This window comes from Anomaloglossus baeobatrachus, chromosome 5 (genome assembly GCF_048569485.1).
Source record: "Anomaloglossus baeobatrachus isolate aAnoBae1 chromosome 5, aAnoBae1.hap1, whole genome shotgun sequence".
Lineage (NCBI taxonomy): Eukaryota > Metazoa > Chordata > Amphibia > Anura > Aromobatidae > Anomaloglossus > Anomaloglossus baeobatrachus.
Genome location: NC_134357.1, coordinates 111,736,244 through 111,756,524, shown reverse-complemented (window position 1 = coordinate 111,756,524; position 20,281 = coordinate 111,736,244). Strand labels below are relative to the sequence as shown.

General features: G+C 43.5%; 1 protein-coding gene across 9 annotated transcripts in view; it reads left to right on the top strand.

Annotated features, from left to right (window-relative positions):
- PLCE1 (phospholipase C epsilon 1) overlaps window positions 1-20,281 on the top strand; it is a 400,168-nt gene that overhangs the window by 109,541 nt on the left and 270,346 nt on the right. The window lies entirely within an intron of this gene.

The window sequence follows — 20,281 nt, the reverse complement described above, 5'->3', positions numbered from 1 at the left end:
ACTACATAACTGGTAAATATAGACTTTAATATGGGGAGGCCTCCATGCACTTTAAATATATGCCAGGTCTTGCTGAAATCAGCAGGTACCTCTGACTTAATGTCTATGGGTGCCGTTGTAGAACATGAATTTCTGAAAGGCATTTCAGATCAAGTCTTTTCTACTTATCTGTCTCCAGATCTAATGTGCTTGTGTCGCGGGCGGAGGAGGGGACGCCACGCTCTCCCACTGCTCGGGTCCGGCTGCTGCCGCGGCCTGCTGCTGCTCGGTGGCTCGAGCGATGGGCCGGATCCCGGGGACTCGAGCGGCGCTCCTCACCCGTGAGTGAAAAGGGATTGGTTTTTGGGATTGTTTATTGTCCGTGACGCCACCCACAGTTGTGGTGATTGTGTTGACACCACCGCTGCTCTGTATGGGAATCCCGGGAGTGGTGACAGGGAGCAGCAAAGTTGTTAGTTCTCCCCTCCGTGGGTAGGGAGTAGTTGTCCCAGGGCCCGGTGATGAGGTGGGTGATGAGGGATGGCGGGGCCGGTGCAGGGCTTGGTGGGGTGCAGGGACGCGGGGGCAGCGCTGTGCCTTGCGGCACTGTGGTACTCACTCAGCCTGAGACAGGGACACAGTTCTCGGTAAAACACACGGCTGGAAAGACGGTTCCCACGGACGGCTGCAGTTGCTTTTCCCCAGTAGTTGACGGTGACGGTCCCTTTTCCTGCACCTAATGTTTCTGTGTTGGTAGCGATGGGTTCCCACCGGTTACCCACTCCTCGGCTTCAATCTGGGCCGAAGAAGCCCCTCTCTTTGCCCGCAGGTGCTGGCCCTGAGAAACTGGTGCCTTGGCGGTGGCGGTGTCTCTCTACAACGGTTGGACTGTTGCCTTCAATTGGGACTTGGTTGTTGGGAGACCCAGAGGTCCCCTTCACTGACGGATTTGGCAAATTCACGGCGACTCCTAGCCTTGCCGGGATCCGAAAGGCCCCTGCCAATGGTGCTGACTGCTCTTTGTATACCGCTCCGGTACCGCCGGGCCACCACCCGTCCACAGTCCTTTCGGCAACCTCCAAGCAGCCTCTCCTGCAGACAGTCACCGCCGTCTGCTGACCTTGCTGTTCTCAGTCCGGGGCACACACCCGGACCAACTTCAGGCTTTCTCAACTGTCACTTTTTCTGTCACTACTCTCACTTAGTCTTCCACTTTAACTCCTCTCTCAAGCTCCTCTACCACTTCACTTCCTTCTACTTCCTCCTCCCTAGCTTGACTGCCTGGTTTTCCCGCCTCCAGGGCTGTGAACTCCTCGGTGGGCGGAGCCAACCGCCTGGCCCACCCCCTGGTGTGGACGTCAGCCCCTGGAGGAAGGCAACAAGGATTTCTGTGTAGCCTTGGTGTACCTATCTGGGGTGTAGGGTGTGGTGGTGTCATGACCTGTGACCCCTGGCTTGCCCAGGGCATCACACTTGTAATCAAAAACAAAATGCATATAAGTGTAGAAAAAGATAATTCTCGCCTTCATTCCCCAGTGTCTGCTCTACCTGCTGTCACTGGTGTGTCACATGTAAAAGACAGTCATGTGGTTTCTGGCCACAGAAGGTCACAGTGTCTGGCTGCACAGAATGCTCCCTGACTTTCCATTGTTCCTCCTGTCAGTGTTCATTGGTATAGGTAGCTTTCCTGCAGGATTCATCTCTCTCCCTTTTGGACCCAGCAGGAGCTTGACTTATCAGTATTCCCTTGGTGTTTAAATACCCCTTCCTTCCTTTGGACTGTGCTGGTGATTGTTTCAGTTCCTTCAAGCCAAAGTTGCAAGCAGGTGGTTTGTACTCACCTGTGGTAACATTGCTCAAAGCTCTGCTGAACTTCTACCTTAGTCATCTAATGAAAGTAGTTCATGCTTTTCCCCCTGTGTGTCCCCCTTTTGCTTTCTATAGTTGTTTAGTGTGGTTGATGAAGAGCTCATCCCATCCTTTCCCTATTTAGGGCCCAGCACTAGGGATACCTAGGGTCAGGTATCCGGCTAGGCGCATAGGTGTGGAACGTATCTAGGGTGGTGAAGGGCCCCAGGGACCAGTAGTAGGGTTCGGTCAGGGTTCACCAACTTACCTCTTCCTAGACACAGGGTTTTCCTTTCCTTTTGCTGTGCGCTTGGTACTTCCCCATACCTAACAAGACACCTGCTCCCAAAAATACAGAATGGGCAGGAAATAAGCAGTCACTGTTGAGTAATGTCACTTTTATATAAACCAGTGCAAGACTTTGAAGGACTCCCAGCTGTTCACGACCCACATTTGATAAGTCACCATATGTAGCCTTTTAAAAAAGGTTTAGAAGCCCTGACATAGAATGGTTGATGTCCATAACTGGTCTTAACACATCTAGTTTTGCTCATGTGAACAGTCTAAAAAATAACATTTTGTGGGTCATCCAGGGTAAAGAGAAGAAAAAATTAAAGTAATGTATACACCACATGAAAGGGAAAAGTGAAGTATGACATCCTTATCACTATATATCTTTTATTTCTCTTTTCTCTAATTCGCTCCACAACAGCACCACAGGCGGTTGCCTCCCCATCCTAACTATCCTCACTGTTTCTTCTGTCCCTAAGGACATAAAGAGATTTCCTGGGGTGCTGTGGGAAGCAGTCATTCCTGTACTTTTTACCTTTTGATAGCTGGGTAGCCAGAGGTCGATCACTTTGCCTTCCTCCCCTGACTGTTGCTCCCGTTCCTGATGGAACAGGACCTCACCATTCTCCTGAGCCCCGAGGCAATGCTGAATAGTGTCGGAATTGGGTCCTTCCATAGCTCTTCAGTCCGCATCCCTCTAATCCTTCCCCAGTGTCTCTGTTGGATGGGAGCGCACTGAGTTTCGATCTCTGGATTATATCACACTCTGACTGAAAACACCTTAAGGTAGGACCGAGGTTCTAATATGGAGAATGTGTCTTCCTTATAGCTGTATTTGCAGAACCCAGGCTGGTATGGGTAGGTCCCACTTTGGTGCATGATCTGTTCTCATGTCAACTCTTCTTTCCTTTTAGGGGGACAAGGATTCTGCACTAAAGATCAAAGTTAAGACTCCAAATTGCAAATGTGACACTTGAAATAAAAAACTCCCATTTTCCCCATAAAAAGCCTTTGTAAATTGTTAGAGAACCAGCCCTCCCTTATGTAAGAAGTAAGAGGCATGGTATGTCAGGAGATTGTCTTCCCTAGCTTCCTTTTCTCAATCCTTTAATGTGGTGCCATCAAGAGCAAAAGAGAGGAAGTACGATTCTAGGGACAGTTCAGATTCTGAAGTGGAGTTATCTGTCCCTGAGGAATGGAAGAACCGGAGCTTACCCCGACTCACAGTTTAGACACAGATGATAAAAAAATTAAATTTTTTTCATCAGAAGATATGGAGAAGCTCTTATCGGTAGTAAGAGATACAATGGGAGTAGAAGAGGAAAGAACGACTCGTAAATTCCAGGATGAAATATTCATAGGTTTGAGATAAATTAGGAAGATGGTCTTTACTGTTCATGATAATGTACAGCGTTTAATTCTGGATGAGTGTTAGGCTCAGAGAAACGTCTTAACATCTCAGGAGAACACTGCAGGATAGATTCCAATTAGATGAGGTATATAGCCAAATCGTGGTTAAAGATTCCTAAAGTCATACATGTGGCTAAGGTAGCAAAGAAAGCTATGTTGCCTTTTGAAGATTCCTCTCAGCTCAAAGATCCGCTGTATCAAAAGATGGATAGCCTGTGAGGAAGTCTTGGGAGACATCGGCCAGTCTCTGAAGATGAATGTTGCTTTCAACTGTATAACAAGAGGTCATTGGATACAGCAATTGGAAGATCAGATCAGTGGTGGCACCCATGGAGAAGGTCTGCTGGCCTCATTTCCTCTACTTCAAAAGGCAACGGGATTCCTAGCAGATGTTTTAGCAGAATCGTTGAGGATATCGACGAGATCTTCAGTCTTATAAAATAACACAATGAGAACCCCTTGGTTGAATATGTGGAGTGCAGATACTGTTTCTAAGTATAAATTTTTCTTTGTCCCATTCAGGTGAGAATGTGTTTGGTCCAGCTCTAAATGATCTGGTAAAGAAAGTTTTGGATTAGAAGTAACTTCCTGAACCACAATCTCCAAGAAAACATTGTTTTGTCCATCACAGACCTCACAATACAAAAGAAAAGGCAAGTCTGGTTGCTGGAGTTACCCCAAAGGGAAAAGGGGAAAATGGCACACAATGGCAGAATGTATGCTCGGATCGAACAATTCTGGAATCTGTCAGAGTGGAGTCAAAAATAGAGTTCTCCTCCTACTCTTCTCATAGGCTGGAAGTAACATCCCTGCCTTCTCCAAGATTACAGATATTCTTAATTTCACGACTAAAAGACCTGCAGGCATCAGGAGTAATTTCCTTGGTTCCCAAACTAGAACAGGGCAAGAGCCATTATTCTCGCCTATTTCTGATAAGAAAACCAAGTGGGGCATACAGAATCATCACATAAATTTAAAATGCCTAAATCATCATATTATCTACAGAAGGATCAAAATGGAATCTATAAGATCCATGGTCCCACTAATAGGCAGAGATTTCCTCATGGCAACCAGGATGCCTATTATCACGTGTCCATATATCCATCATATCGGTAATTCCTAAGATGTGCGGTCACGCAAGCACAAGAAATTTTTCATTTTCAATTCAATGTCCTTCCTCTCTGGATCTTTTCAGCTCCTCGAACATTTACAAAAATTATAATGGAGGTGGTTGTGTTCATCAGGAAGCAAGACATTTGCATCATCCCTTATCTTGGGAACTTTTAACTTATGGCTCTCTATATTCCATGTCTCAGAGATAATCTCCAGTAGACACTTTAGATTCTAAAATCCTTAGTTATTAAATCAACAAAAAATTCAGACTTGACTTCTTCCACCGAGAAGGTGGTCTTAGGAATTCTCCTAAATTTTTAAGAACAGACCTCTTCTCTTCCGGTACCCAAGCATTTACAGTTCTGAACCAAAATAAATCTTCTAACGATCAAGAAGACTGTCAAATGTCAAGAAGACTTTGCAATGTCAGTCCTGGGGTTCATGACATCATGCATCCAGGCAGTTACTTGCACTCAGGCCCATACAAGAGTCCTCCAAAGCTTTATCCTTTCATGCTGGGACAGATCTCAAGGTTCACTCAGCCGAAGGATCCACTTATCATGAAAAGGAGTCACTCGGCTGGTGGCTTAGCCCAGAAAATCTGGTGAAAGGAATATCTTGGATTCAACATCCCCTATCATCAGTAACAACAGATGACAGCAAGAGGGGTTGGAGAGCAGTTATCTCTCAGGTTATTTCCAAGGTATCTGGCCGAAAGCATGGACAGGTAATCTAACTTCACAGATTTAAGAGCTGTGGAAGAAGAATCTTTACTGTGAGGAACCCATATCATGATCTATTTAGACAATATGTCAATGGTGGTTCACCTAAAACATCAAGGGAGCACAAGATATGGGAAGTCTCAGCAAGAATGTTTTGTTGGGTGGAACACTACCACCTATCCTTGTCGGCCCTTCATCTTAAAAGTTCCAACAATATTCAAGCAGACTTCCAAAGCAAAACAAATATTAATCCGGGAGAATAGATCATGAATACCAAAATATTCCAGATACTCGTACTAACCCAAAATATGGGGTTATCCAGAAATAGCCGTTTTTTGTGAGTCATCAAAAGCAAAAGTAGATCTGTATTTGTCACTGAATGCAAACAATTCCTCAGGAAAGAAACTTGGAAGTTCAGTCTGGCCTTTGCATATCCTCCAATTTCATAACTAACAAGGATACTACAAAAAAATCTGCGAGGAGAACACCAAAACTATTCTGTTAACACCTCTGTGGCAAAAAAGGGGAGCTAGTTTGGAGCTTTGAACATCTTGAAGGTGGAGGATCGTCAAGGTCTGATTATATCATCTGGCCCCCCAGGGTCTGTGCCTGGCTGCCTGGATTTTGAAACTTCAATCCTGAAAGCTAGAGGCCACTCAGATAACATCATACATACAAAGCAAAAAGGTAAGGCTATGTGCGCACGCTGCGTTTTTTTGACGCTGCGTTTTTGTGCGTTTTTGGCCAGCAAAAACGCACAAAAACGCACCCGCGTCGAAAAAACGCGTCAAATGCATGCGTTTTTACCGCGATTTGGTGCGTTTTGGGCTGTGTTTTGCTGCATTTTTGATCTCTGCGTTTTGCTGCATTTTTCCAATGCATTCCATGGGCGGAAAACGCAGAAAAACGCAGGAAAGAATTGACATGTCCATTTTTTTTTTTCAAGCTCAAAAACGCAGCTTAAAAAAAGTTGTGTGCGGACAGCAAAAATGAAAACTCATAGACTTTGCTGGGGAAGCAAAGTCATGCAGTTTTGAGGCCAAAAACGCACCCGAAAAATGCGCAAAAACACCGCGAAAAACGCACTGTGCGCACATAGCCTTAAAAACAAATTACACATGCCATATACTGTTGTATATGGTAACTTTCACTGTATGGTGAGTTTACTCAGCTGGATCCATTTTGTCCAGACATTGGTAGGATATTGCACTTTCTACAAGATGGTCTGTCAAAAGGGTTAAAATCTAGTTCCCTTATTTCCAGGTGTCAGCCTTAAGTTACTTTTTCAACCAAAACTTGTCAGTTCACCTATGGATAAAAAGATTCATGACAGCAGCCTTTAGAATGCACCCAAGAAGATATAATGTAGATCAGACTCTCCCCTACCGTGGAAAGCTTCAAGAGGAACCTCAAGACCCATCTCTTCCAACAAGCCTACAACCTACAATAACCTTCAGTCCAGTACACCACTGCGCAACCAGCTCTGTCCTTACCTATTGTACCATCACCCATTCCCTATAGACTGTGAGCCCTCGCGGGCAGGGTCCTCTCTCCTCCTATACCAGTCTGTTATGTACTGTTAATGATTGTTGTATGTATACCCTCTTTCAATGTAAAGCGCCATGGAATAAATGGCGCTATAAAAATAAATAATAATAATAGTAATGCATCTTGGGACCTGAATATGGTACTCAAAGGGCTCACTTTGCTCACTTTACCTTTCGAACTAATATCCCAAATTCTGATGGACAGTTTATCTGTGGCGCCCTGGACAAGTCAGGTCGTCACAGAACAACATCAACACACCCCACACTCCCGGTCCGGCACACCGAAGTCAGACAAAAACCCTTGTTGCCTCCCTCCAGGGGCTGATGTTCTCACCAGGGGGTGGGCCAGGAGGTTGGTCCCGCCCACCGAGGAGTACACAGTCCTGGAGGCGGGAAAAGCAGTTCAGTTGAAGATAGAGTTTGGAAGTGAACGTGAGAGGAGGGAAGTAGCAGTTGAGTAGACAGAAAGTGGTCCGGGTGTGTGGCCCGGACGGATCAGCAAGATTGGCAGACGGTGGTGACCGTCTGCAGGAGAGGCTTATTGGAGCTAGCCGTAAGGACCGTGGACGGGCGGTGGCCCGGCGGTACCGGACCGGTACGCAAAGAGAAGCCAGCACCATCCGGCAGGGGCTTACGGACCCCGGCAAGGCTAGGAGTCGCCGTGAATTTGTCAAATCCGTTAGCGAAGGGAACCTCCTGGGTTTCCCAGCAGCCAAGTCCCGACAGAAGGCAACAGTCCAACCGAGAGAGGGAAACACAGTCACCGCCAAGGCTAAAGTTCCCAGGGCCAGAGCCTGCGGGCAAAAAGGGCTCCTTCAGCAACCTTCAAGCTGGGGAGCGGGTTACCGGTGGGAACCCATTGGAACCGTTTACACTACACAGGTGCAGGGAAAGGCAGTCACCATCAACCTGCCGGGAGGAGGAACACCGCAGCCGTCCGTGGGACCCGTCCATCCAGCCGTTTGTTTTACCGGAGACTGTGTATTCGTTACTGGCTGAGTGAGTACTAACGTGCCGTGCGGCACAGCGCTGCCCCTGCGACCCTGCACCTCACCAGGCCCTGTAACCCGCCTGCCATCCATCCCTACCCCCTCACTGGGCCCCAGGACAACCAACCCCCTACCCACGGAGGGGAGAACTAACATCCAGGCTGCTCCCTGTCATCGCTCCCTGGATCCCCGTCCAGAGCAGCGGTGGTGTCACCAATCTCACCACAACCGTGGGTGGCGTCACGGACAATATCAAATCCCCACAATCAACTCCCCCTTTTCACTCACGGGTGAGGAACGCCGCTCGAGTCCCCGAGATCCGGCCCACCGCTTGCGCCACCACTGAGCAGCCGCAGCAGCCGGACCCGAGCAGTGGGAGAGTGCAGAATCCCCTCCTCCGCCCGTGACATATCCTGGAAAGCATCTTTCTTGGTATTCATAATAATGATAAGAGTTGGTGAGATCCAAGCTTATCTACTGTATTAGAGAACCCTATCTGAGAATCCCGGAAGATAGGGTGGTACTCCGCCTAGACCCATCTTTCCTACCCAAAGTAGCAAGAGATTTCCATATGTCCCAAAATATAATCCTTCCTTCTTTTTGTCAAAATCCAACACGCAGCAGAGAAGAGGAATTTCATTCATTTGACGCCCAAGGGACTATTCTTTACTATCTTAAGCAAACAGAGTCTTGGAGAAATGATCAGAACCTTTTTGTCCAGTACTGTTGACCGAATAAGGGGAAGAAAGCTTCAAGAAGCACTCTGGCAAATTGACTCAAGAAAGCGATCATGGAATTATAGAAATCAAAATCGGTCTCCTCCGGTATCACTAAAAGCTCATTCCACAAGAGATATGTCTGTCTCCTGGGCCGAAAAGACTAGTGCATCTATCGAGCAGATCTATCGAGCAGAATCGCCACCTGGTCCTCGGTCCATACCTTTAACAAGCACTATAGATTTGCTATATATGAAAGATTTAGCCTTTTAGAGGAAAGTCTGCCAGGTAATTGTCTCTCACTTGCGTTATACTTTGGTATTTCTCTTGTGTGCTGTTGTGGAAGGGATTTTGTTCTTTATGGTTATTTGATTCCTTTAGTGTTAAATATATATTGGAATCATTCATACCTTTGTGGTTCTTTAGAACACACTGAGGATGGAGGGACTGGAGGGGTTATTTAACCTTTTTTAGTTTCTTGTCCCTAACTAATTTGGGGAGGCAAAATCCTGTGGTGATGTCGTAGAGGGTTTTTAGAACCCAAATTACTAATAAATCTAATTATATTTTCTGAGACTAATTGATTCCTATTCTTACTCTGAATCAGGATATTAATCTTTTTATTTGCTTTTTCCATTGCTTTCTCTCTGGTTGATTTTGATGGACTTGACACTTTTCCCATAGTGTGCACTAATGTAATGGTGTCATGTCATGATTGGGATTTATGTGTTTTTCTTTTTTTGTTTTCTAATTTCCTTATGTGTTGGTATGTGATATGGCGTAAAAGTGGAGGGCGAAGTTTATATCCTGTGGCATTATAGGCATATTCAGATAACAGAAGTTATCACGCATCCACAGGATAGGTTAACAATTTTTGGAATTCATATTTAAATCAATGCATGGCCGCCTCTTAAAGTGAACCTGTCTCCAGATTTTTGCTACCTCATCTGAGAGTATCATAATGTAGGGAAAGAAACCCTGACTCCAACAATGTATCACTTAGTTTACTGGTGCAGCAGTTGTGACACAGAGTTCTTACAGTGCCTACAAGTAGTATTCAACCACCTGCAGATTTAGCAGGTTTACACATTCGGAATTAACTTAGCATTGTGACATTTGGACTGTAGATCAGCCTGGAAGTGTGAAATGCACTGCAGCAAAAAAAGAATATTATTTCTTTTTTTATTTTTTTTTTAAATTGTGAAAAGTTTATTCAGAGGGTCATTTATTATTCAACCCCTCAAACCACAAGAATTCTGTTTGGTTCCCCTAAAGTATTAAGAAGTATTTCAGGCACAATGAGCTTCACATGTTTGGATTAATTATCTCTTTTTCCAGCCTTTTCTGACTAATTAAGACCCTCCCCAAACTTGTGAACAGCACTCATACTTGGTCAACATGGGAAAGACACAGGAGCATTCCAAGGCCATCAGAGACAAGATCGTGGAGGGTCACAAGGCTGCCAAGGGGTACAAAACCCTTTCCAAGGAGTTGGGCCTACCTGTCTCCATTGTTGGGAGCATCATCCGGAAGTGGAAGGCTTATGGAACTACTGTTAGCCTTCCACGGCCTGGACAGCCTTTGAAAGTTTCCACCCGTGCCGAGACCATGCTTGTCCGAAGAGTCAAGGCTAACCCAAGGACAACAAGGAAGGAGCTCCGGGAAGATCTCATGGCAGTGGGGACATTGGTTTCAGTCAATACCATAAGTAACGTACTCCCCCATAATGGTCTCCGTTCCAGACGAGCCCGTAAGGTACCTTTTACTTTCAAAGCGTCATGTCAAGGCTCGTCTACAGTTTGCTCATGATCACTTGGAGGACTCTGAGACAGACTAGTTCAAGGTTCTCTGGTCTGATGAGACCAAGATTGAGATCTTTGGTGCCAACCACACACGTGACGTTTGGAGACTGGATGGCACTGCATACGACCCCAAGAATACCATCCCTACAGTCAAGCATGGTGGTGGCAGCATCATGCTGTGGGGCTGTTTCTCAGCCAAGGGGCCTGGCCATCTGGTCTGCATCCATGGGAAGATGGATAGCACGGCCTACCTGGAGATTTTGGCCAAGAACCTCCGCTCCTCTATCAAGGATCTTAAGATGGGTCATCATTTCATCTTCCAACAAGACAACGATCCAAAGCACACAGCCAAGAAAACCAAGGCCTGGTTCAAGAGGGAAAAAATCAAGGTGTTGCAGTGGCCTAGTCAGTCTCCTGACCTTAACCCAATTGAAAACCTGTGGAAGGAGCTCAAGATTAAAGTCCACATGAGACACCCAAAGAACCTAGATAACTTGGAGAAGATCTGCATGGAGGAGTGGGCCAAGATAACTCCAGAGACCTGTGTCGGCCTGATCAGGTCTTATAAAAGACGATTATTAGCTGTAATTGCAAACAAGGGTTATTCCACAAAATATTAAACCTAGGGGTTGAATAATAATTGACCCACACTTTTATGTTGAAAATTTATTAAAATTTAACTGAGCAACATAACTTGTTGGTTTCTAAGATTTATGCATCTGTTAATAAATCCTGCTCTTGTTTGAAGTTTGCAGGCTCTAACTTATTTGCATCTTATCAAACCTGCTAAATCTGCAGGGGGTTGAATACTACTTGTAGGCACTGTAGATGTAACATGTAGCAGAGATAAGAAAGCTAACCCCTCTCACACTACAGCCTTCTGTGTACATTTTCTGTTGATGATGAGCTGTTAATCAGAGGAGGGGACATGTTTGGTCTAGCAGGCATGTGAGCTTTAGTTCAGGCAGTGATAATTACCTGGTAATAAAACCTTTTATTGTAAGTAAACAGAACATAGCCTAATAAGTGACTATGAGAGAAATCTGTGTCTTAGCCCCTATCTCCTGCTGTCTTGAGATTACATAGCAAAAACCTGCTGACAGATTCCATTTAATATTTGGCAGCTTGTGATAAGGCCTCATTCTAATGATAGGTTCAAGTGCCATCATTGGAACCCACATCTATCACACATTTATGCCATATGATATCCTGATGACATGCCATATATAGAGTATTCTCGGTGGGATAACCCCTGTAATATGATTGAGCTGGCGTATAAATTGTTGCACTTCTAATCTTCTGTCACATATAGCTGTATGTAGGCCCTCTAGGCAACCCAACAGTTTATTTTTTCTTGGGGAGGATTCGAACCCTCTGGCATTGTGCCAGTCATTAGTACTCTGTAATCGAGTACAGAAATTATTTTGTTCTGACAGTTTATTTTATCTAAGTTGTTTTTGGACCACAATGGACCAATGAGGCGCATTTAGAAAAATGATAAGTTACAGAACACATGTACTAGCAACTTTCTGTGTACTCTACATTTTCCTTTTTCAGACGTCTTACACGCTTAGTTCCTGGCTTCTTTGAATTTGAAGATGTCTGAGACTGTTTTTTGGCAGCCTAAAATAAATTTTGTGCTTTTGCCAACTTTATTTTTCTTTCTATAGAATATTTCTTCTTTCCTAACGCTTGAATGGTTGGGATGACTCCCCCTGCACTTCCTGAACACTATAAATGAAATCTCTTTTGTTATTTATTAAGTTTTATCATTGGTTAAAGGGAATCTGCAGGTTTTTGCTACTTTATCTGAGAGCAGTATGATCTGGACAAAGAGATCCTGAATCCAACGATGTATCACTTAGACACAATCAGAATTTTTACATTTAGCCATATAGCAGAGCTGAGAGAGCTGTCCCACCCACACCAAGCTCTACATAGATATTGTACATTGACAGTGAGATGTCAACCAGAGGAGGTAGCATGTGGACTGCCCTGTGTGACATTATGGTCTGAGCAATGGTAAAGGTACCTTCACACTTAGCGATGCAGCAGCGATCCGACCAGCGACCTGACCTGGTCAGGATCGCTGCTGCATTGCTACATGGTCGCTGGTGAGCTGTCAAACAGGCAGATCTCACCAGCGACCAGTGACCAGCCCCCAGCCAGCAGCGACGTGCAAGCGACGCTGCGCTTGCACGGAGCCGCCGTCTGGAAGCTGCGGAGACTGGTAACTAAGGTAAACATCGGGTATGGTTACCCGATGTTTACATTAGTTACCAGCGCACACCGCTTAGCTGTGTGTGCAGGGAGCAGGGAGCCGCACACACTGAGCGCTGGCTCCTTGCTCTCCTAGCTACAGTACACATCGGGTTAATTAACCCGATGTGTAATGCAGCTACATGTGCAGAGAGCAGGAGCCGGCGCTGGCAGCGAGAGCGGCGGAGGCTGGTAACTAAGGTAAATATCGGGTAACCACCTTGGTTACCCGATGTTTATCTTGGTTACAGCTTACCGCAGCTGCCAGACGCCGGCTCCTGCTCCCTGCTCGCTTCATTTGTCGCTCTCTCGCTGTCACACACAGCGATCTGTGTGTCACAGCGGGAGAGCGCCTTTGAAGAAAACGAACCAGGGCTGTGTGTAACGAGCAGCGATCTCGCAGCAGGGGCCAGATCGCTGCTCAGTGTCACACACAGCGAGATCGCTAATGAGGTCACTGCTGCGTCACAAAAAGCGTGACTCAGCAGCGATCTCGGCAGCGAGCTCGCTGTGTGTGAAGCACCCCTAAGTCCTGCTACTTAAACAAACATAGCAAATAAACAAGAGATTAGACATTGACAACACATGCATCACTGAATTCTCTTTATTAACCCTTGCAGCATGCTGTCTTCACCTTACATAGCAAAAACCTGCTGACAGATTCCCTTTCAGTTATTTTAATAATTGGCTACATTATGTAGAATGTTAGTATAATATAGATGGAAAACTTTCTTGTTCTTCTACATCTCTGGTTGATCTTAGTCTCTCAGCCTATATGGCCTTTGATATACAGTGCTTTTTCTTGTATTCTTTTATTTACTTCTTTTATATAGTTATAAAAAATGACATTTTGGTTATAGAGTTTCCAAAATGTGACAACTTATTACAACAGACTCATTCCATAAATTAAAAAAATGCTTTAGTATTGCATATTACAGCTTGGCATGTACGTAATGCTAGCTGATAAAATGTGTAGCTGCACTACTGGCCGAAAGTGCTGAGGCCCTTGAAATTGTTCCAAGAAATGAAGTATTTCTCCCAGAAAATATTGATGCATTGATGCAGTCCACCGCAGGTCCTCCATGCGTTCCACTACAGATCTTCTATGTGTTCCAGTCTTTGGGCTCCACTTCACTGCATCCCAGGTTCCCCTGCCATCAAGAAGCAGTCAGTATTGCTGGATGTCATGAGTGTGTGTGTGCGATCTGATGTGTGTGTGCGATCTGATGTGTGTGTGCGATCTGATGTGTGTGCGATCTGATGTGTGTGTGCGATCTGATGTGTGTGTGCGATCTGATGTGTGTGTGCGATCTGATGTGTGTGTGCGATCTGATGTGTGTGTGCGATCTGATGTGTGTGGATGTGTGGTCCACCTCAGGTCCTTGATGCGTTCCACTGCAGGTCCTCTTATTAGGCGTCTGGTGATTATGATTGTGGGGTCTTCTGTCTTCTCTCTTTTGGGGGTGTCTGCTTTTTATAATGAAGTGTTCTGCACACTGTGTGCAGAATTATTAGGCAGGCTGTATTTTAGAGGATTTTTTTTTATTATTGACCAACAACTATGTTCTCAATCAACCCAAAAGACTCATAAATATCAAAGCTTAATATTTATGGAAGTTGGAGTGAGTATTTTTAGATTTGGCTATCTTAGGAGGGTATCTGTTTGTGCAGGTAACTATTACTGTGCAGAATTATTAGGCAACTTGATAAAAACCAAACATATTCCCATCTCACTTGTTTATTTTCACCAGGTAAACCAATATAACTGCACAAAATTTAGAAATAAACATTTCTGACATTCAAAAACAAAACCCCCCAAAATAGTGACTAATATAGCCACCTTTCTTTATGATGAACACCCTATCATCCATAGATTCTGTCAGTTGCTTGATCTGTTTATGATCAACATTGCGTGCAGCAGCCACCAACAGCCTCTCAGACACTGTCTCGAGAGGTGTACTGTTTTCCCTCCCTGTAAATGTCACATTTTAGGAGGGACCACAGATTCTCTATGGGGTTTAGATCAGGTGAACAAGGGGGCCATGTCATTATTTTTTCTTTTTTTTTTTTAGACCTTTACTGGCCAGCCAAGTTGTGGAGTAGTTGGATGCATGTAATGGAGCATTGTCCTGCATGAAAATCATGTGTTTCTTGAACAATACCAACTTCTTCCTGTACCACTGCTTGAAGAAGTGGTCTTCCAGCAACTGACAGTAGGTCTGGGAGTTGAGCTTCACTCCATCCTCAAGCCGAAAAGGTCCCAAAAGTTCAACTTCGATGTTACAAGCCCATACCAGTACCCCACCTCCACCTTGCTGGCGTCTGATTCGGAGTGGAGCTCTCTGCCCTTTACTGATCCAGCCTCTGGCCCATCCATCTGGCCCATCAAGAGTCACTCTCATTTCATCAGTCCATAAAACCTTTGAAAAATCATTCTTAAGATATTTATTGGCCCAGTCTTGACGTTTTATCTTATGTTTCTTGTTCAAAGGTGGTCGTTTTCCAGCCTTCCTTACCTTGGCCATGTCCCTGAGTATGGCCCACCTTGTGCTTTTTGGTACTTCAGTAACATTGCAGCTCTGAAATATGGCCAAACTGGTGACAAATGGCATCTTCACGCTTGATTTTCCTCAATTCATGGGCAGTTATTTTGCGCCTTTTTTGCCCAACACGCTTCTTGCGACCCTCTTGTCTATTTGCCATGAAACGCTTGATTGTTCGGTGATCACGCTTTAAAAGTTTGGCAATTTCAAGACTGCTGCATCCCTCTGCAAGACATCTCACAATTTTGGATTTTCCAGAGCCCGTCATATCTCTCTTCTGACCCATTTTGCCAAAGGAAAGGAAGTTGCCTAATAATTAAGCACCCCTTATATAGGGTGTTGATGTCATTACACCGCACCCCTCCTCATTACAGAGATGCACATCACCTGATTTACTTAATTGGTAGTTGGCTTTCAAACCTATACAGCTTGGAGTAGGACAACGTGTATAAAAAGTATCATGTGATCAAAATACTCATTTGCCTAATAATTCTGCACACAGTGTAGTATTCTTTACCTTTTTTAGCTGCATGGACATTTCATTATTGAACCGTTACTAGGGCTTAATTTTGGGGTAGGGATTATACTCAAGCCTTACGCCGAAAATGCTGAAAATTCCTGCTAGTGCTTACTTTCTGGGTAGGACTTATTTTCGGGGAAACATGATAGTAGCTATTACATTAGTAATTTAGCAGGAAGGATATATATACCAACATCATCAAAAAGGTGAATGTATACAATATATCACCTGAAATAATAGTACCAATACAAATAATTGACGATGTAACATGATACAAAAAGTATCAGGGCAAATTACCATTAGATAGTCACTAGAATAATATACTGTAGATAAGAAAGTGAAAAAAGCATCATGAAGGTAAAGTATATGGATGATATCATATGCAGGTATTCCTTCCCATAGTCAATATGCAGTCTGTATAAATAATACCACATCTGGAATCAAGCATCTGGAAATAAAATTAATAGAGTGGTAAGAGAAAAGGATGCAAAGCATTACCAATTCCAACCCCTGCCACAGATGGGTCATCATGATCTTAGATTTGGACAACGGTGAATTTTACATAAAGAGGCATATCTACCTACAGTAACTTTCTGATATCAATGTGTTCGTTCTCTAAAACTGAAGTACCATGTTAAATATTTTTAATTGATAGCGAATATTCATTTTATCTCAAGATAACTGTCACGATGTGACTGCAGGTATCACATTTGGTCATACGAGGACTCCCGACACGACAGATGGTACACCAAGATAATATCAGGGGAGGGGTGGACCACCGTTGAGAGACGCAACACAGGGGGTACACCACGAAAACAATACAACGGTAGGCCCTCGCGCTAGGGAGGGGGGAGCGGGGTCACCTCCTAACAGTCACCTGAGATGGAACCCTGCACTCCTTAATGTACCTAGGTGGGTCCTTTCCATTCGCACGCCGATCACATGCCTTGGCCCTCGCTGACCCTAAATTCACTCTGTCTAGTGAGGGCCAGGAAGACGCTAGTCTCACTACTACAAAAAGACACCACGAGGTAGGTAAGACAAACTGGTGGGGAAAGATGCAACAAAATGCAGTCTAAGGCCATGTGCCCATGGGACGCTCGTACCTGCGGATGTATCCGCAGGTACGGCCGCATGTTTCCCGCAGCTGCCCGCCAGCATCCGCAGCTATTTTTAGCTGCGAGTTTCCAGCGGAATAGCTGCGGGAAACATGCAGAGTTTCACGCGATTTACCTGCGGACGTCCCGGCCTCTATCTCCATAGAGGAGGGCCGGGATCTACGCAAGTAAATCCGTATGAATAATTGACATGCAGTTAGGTGCGGCTGAGGGATCTCCGCAGGAGATTCCGCAGCCGCACTTTCCGCAGCGTGGACACAGACACTCCCCATGTCCCATAGGATAACATGGGGAGTGCCTGTACATGCTAGAACCTGTGGATTTATCTGGAAAATCCAGAAAAATATGCAGGTTTTCCGCGGCAAACTCCGCAGCAAAAAGCTCCCATGGGCACATGGCCTAAGGTTTCTTCAGTGAGGAGCTTTGCAGCTGCAATAGAAACTACACCATAACTTTGCAGCGAGGAGCTCCTTAAACATTGTCAGCAAAAGTTTGAGCTATTGCCAGCATAGGGAGGAGTGAGGAGTGGATATTTATACAGAAGGACATGACTGTGGATGGGGTTACAACTACCTGTTAGAGCACTGCAGGATAGAAATGGACCTTTAACCTGTTAATTACTGGATAAAATTAAATATGCTCCAACTTAGGGTAAACGACGATCCGCAATGTGCTGTGACCTTCTGATCCCAGATCGTCCCAAGATCACATCAGACCATGACACACTTGTGACAATACCATTCGATTTACTGAAAAAAGAATATCAACAATTGACTGATTGTTGCATCGAATTTACATCTTCGAGCCACCAGTGATTGTTTTGTTGTTTGTTTTTTATTTGTCTTTTTATTTTTTAAAACTAATCTACTTTGGTCCATTTCAGGGGAACTTTAGTATTACAAATCAGCCATTTAAATGGATGTCCCATGTCCCTCAGAGCCAGAACCAGACGTGCCCCTTCCAACTTGGCCTCACAGTTGTAAATGTCACAAGACAACCCCTTTAACATATGCCTTGTTCTAGTTGCAGGATATTTTATTTGTGCTCATTGCTTCCTATTGCAAAATGTTTGGAAGATATAATCTACTATTAGGACTGTGCATATGACACAATATCGTCACGTTTTAGTATTTTCCCAGTCAGAATTGTGTGAATACAATCCAGGCCTGTGTTCAATAATTTTAACATTAGAAAATGCCTGAAAGACTTTCTAAATTTGACATTTATAATAATTATTTTCTTCTCAAATGACTTTTCAAATTCGTGTGCACTGTGTGTGATTAGAATATCTAGTGTATATTATGAGTATAATGTAAGAACACTCTCAGGGAAAAAAAAAAAGATCTCATGGAAGAATGACTTTTTATTTTTCCCTAGAGGCTAAAAAAAAAGTTCATTTTGAGTTTTTTGTTCTTCTGGTCCTATGCCAGATGGTCTAAATTAGAAAGAAACAAATAAACTGTCCTTGTGTAGTGGGAAAAGATAAGAACTGCTTATACTATGCTGATCTTCAAATGCACTTCTTAAGATGTTATTTTCAAGCGGAGTATATAATCTATTGTATAAGGCACATAGCGCAGTGTCTTATGGTTACTAATATATTTCAGATCAATTGCTTTAGCTGATGATGGCGGGTAACAGAGGATTTGAACCTATGGGATTAGATTTAATGTCTTAATTCCAGTTCTGTGACGTAGAAAGTTACATCTGCAGATTTCCTCTCAACGGTGGTGTGAAAGTCCGGATGACTGACACATGGGTAGGAATATAGAATCAGAAAACAGAAACTATATGCAAAATTTCACATGCCTTTATGTAAATGTATACAGATATTAGTAAGTGATGTAAAATCAGTATTATAAATAAATGGAGATGACTACTAAACCCTTTCTATAGCCTATGTTTTTCCATTTATTTCTGATTACACTGGGGAACGCAATTTTTTAGGAGTTAGGTCAGACAACTGTTCTTAATTAATATTTGGATGCTGAATCCAGAAATTATCTCAGTTTTTCTCTATCACGTCAAGTTTTTGAACTATAGGATTTTTGTCTTCTCAAAAATATGTAAACTACTGTACCTAAAAAGTGTTTTTGTTTTTTTTAAATTGTACAAATATGAACAAAAAATGAAATATATAAGAAATAGGCATGACAAATATGTTTTTTAGTTGTGACTGCTCTTACAAGTTGCCATGTAGCTCTATATGAGTCGAATTGTACTCAGATAACAAGTCTTATTACAGAAATCAGTGCAATTGTGCTTCTATGGCAGGTAAGTTGAGGAGGAAAAACTTGACGTGATTGAAAAAAACTGACTACATTTTTGGAATCAGCATGCCAATTTTAGTATAAATCAGCTCAAAAACCTAACTCAACAGAATTTTTTTTTCAAATTGTTCCCCAGTGTTATTTATGGGGTACCTGATGAATTTCATTTCCCCTGATATCTCCTGATTCAATATAATGCTTTGTTGGTAAATTACTAATATGACCTGATTCAATTACATGATGCGATGTCTTTCAGAAAAAAATGAAAAGTAAAAATCTTTCAGCACTGTCACTAAATTGCCAAATGTTCCATTATTGCCATGGTCGATTCTTTAAAGAGGTATTACCATCTCCATAATCTGATCCCAATATGTAGTAGGTGTAATAATAATAATATTAGCAAATACCTCCAATTACAAATGTAGTATAGTTCTTCTAATTCACTATGTCGCTTCCCTCATGTGCAGGGCATTGCAGGACCTTAGTTATCCATGGTTATGACCATGAGCAACTAACTAATTAACTGTGACCTAAGGTCACCTAAGGTCCTGCAATGCCCTGAACATGAGGTATGTGACATAGTGAATCATAAGAACGATTCTACATTTCTAATTGGAGGTATTTGCTATTAATAATATAATAATAATATTATTCCTACTACATATTAGGAGATGGGAATACCACTTAAAATCTATTTTTATTACGATTCAAAATGTAGTCAAAATCCGTAAAACCTAACACGTTTTCAATCCTAAATCGGGATCTTCAACAGGTTATACAAGTACATCCAAGGTCGTTTCTGTCCCTTTATTGTGGGTATACGCAGCGAGCCCGCATGTTTCCCCACACATGTTGGCTGATCTGACCCACCCACGCCTATTAACTAGTTAAATCCCACTGTCAATCTCTGACAGCACAATTTAATTCACACCAGTGGAGAGCGTGTCATTCCCCAATACCATCAGCGGCCCTGTGACGTCATCATGGGGTGGCGATGGGTTGTCATGACAACAAAGGATCAGGTGATGATTCCTGTCACTGTCATAACGTAGTTCCTATGAACCTAATATCTTTTCTTATATACTGTAATTAAAAAGTTCCTACCACTTCTTTACTATTTTAACTGCTTTTTTTTAATTTCATTTATTTTTTTG